This window comes from Corella eumyota, chromosome 1 (genome assembly GCF_963082875.1).
Source record: "Corella eumyota chromosome 1, kaCorEumy4.1, whole genome shotgun sequence".
In the NCBI taxonomy this organism is placed as follows: Eukaryota; Metazoa; Chordata; class Ascidiacea; order Phlebobranchia; family Corellidae; genus Corella; species Corella eumyota.
The window spans coordinates 3,156,623-3,158,730 of record NC_137490.1 but is presented as its reverse complement, the minus strand read 5'-3'; positions in this window follow the sequence as shown (position 1 = coordinate 3,158,730).

Genomic DNA, 2,108 nt, shown 5'->3' with positions numbered 1-2,108 from the left:
CCTGTGCGATTCTAACAGAACAAATACTTTTTGATTTAAAATTTTTAATTTTTTTCAAAAAATTTGTATGCAATATCATTGGCCAAAAATATCACGTGACCTAATTAAACCCAAAATATAAATTAGCTCAAACTTTTGTTGTACTTGAAATTTTTGCGAAATGTTTAATCTTAAATGTTAGTTAGGCCAATGCGTGCCCAATAAAATACAAAATTTTAGGTTTGAGATTTCATCAAATTTTAATAAAACTGTCATAACTTTTATGAATAATAATATTTTTAAAACTTATTTTGTAAACTCGTTAATTGGGGCTGTGCGATTCTAACAGAACAAATACTTTTTGATTTAAAATTTTTAATTATTTTCAAAAAATTTGTATGCAATATCATTGGCCAAAAATATCACGTGACCTAATTAAACCCAAAATATAAATTAGCTCAAACTTTTGTTCTACTTGAAATTTTTGCGAAATGTTTAATCTTAAATGTTAGTTAGGCCAATGCGTGCCCAATAAAATACAAAATTTTAGGTTTGAGATTTCATCAAATTTTAATAAAACTGTCATAACTTTTATGAATAATAATATTTTTAAAACATATTTTGTAAACTCGTTAATTGGACCTGTGCGATTCTAACAGAACAAATACTTTTTGATTTAAAATTTTTAATTATTTTCAAAAAATTTGTATGCAATATCATTGGCCAAAAATATCACGTGACCTAATTAAACCCAAAATATAAATTAGCTCAAACTTTTGTTCTACTTGAAATTTTTGCGAAATGTTTTATCTTGAATGTTAGTTAGGCCAATGCGCGCCCAATAAAATATAAAATTTTAGGTTTTGAGTTTTTATCAAATTTTAATAAAAGTGTCATAACTTTTATGAATATTAATATTTTAAAAAAATATTTCGTAAACACGTTAATTGGACCTGTGGAGTTCTAACAGAACAAATATTTTTTGATTTAAAATTTTTAATTATTTAAAAAAATTTGTATGCAATATCATTGGCCAAAAATATCACGTGACCTAATTAAACCCAAAATATAAATTAGCTCAAACTTTTGTTCTACTTGAAATTTTTGCGAAATGTTTTATCTTGAATGTTAGTTAGGCCAATGCGCGCCCAATAAAATATAAAATTTTAGGTTTTGAGATTTTATCAAATTTTAATAAAAGTGTCATAACTTTTATGAATATCAATATTTTTAAAAAATATTTCGTAAACACGTTAATTGGACCTGTGGAGTTCTAACAGAACAAATATTTTTTGATTTAAAATTTTTAATTATTTAAAAAAATTTGTATGCAATATCATTGGCCAAAAATATCACGTGACCTAATTAAACCCAAAATATAAATTAGCTCAAACTTTTGTTCTACTTGAAATTTTTGCGAAATGTTTTATCTTGAATGTTAGTTAGGCCAATGCGCGCCCAATAAAATATAAAATTTTAGGTTTTGAGATTTCATCAAATTTTAATAAAAGTGTCATAACTTTTATGAATATTAATATTTTTAAAAAATATTTCGTAAACACGTTAATTGGACCTGTGCAGTACTAACAGAACAAATAATTTTTGATTTAAAATTTTTAATTATTTTCAAAAAATTTGTATGCAATATCATTGGCCAAAAATATCACGTGACCTAATTAAACCCAAAATATAAATTAGCTCAAACTTTTGTTCTACTTGAAATTTTTGCGAAATGTTTTATCTTGAATGTTAGTTAGGCCAATGCGCGCCCAATAAAATATAAAATTTTAGGTTTTGAGTTTTCATCAAATTTTAATAAAAGTGTCATAACTTTTATGAATATTAATATTTTAAAAAAATATTTCGTAAACACGTTAATTGGACATGTGCAGTTCTAACAGAACAAATATTTTTTGATTTAAAATTTTTAATTTTTTTCAAAAAATTTGTATGCAATATCATTGGCCAAAAATATCACGTGACCTAATTAAACCCAAAATATAAATTAGCTCAAACTTTTGTTCTACTTGAAATTTTTGCGAAATGTTTTATCTTGAATGTTAGTTAGGCCAATGCGCGCCCAATAAAATATAAAATTTTAGGTTTTGAGATTTCATCAAATTTTAATA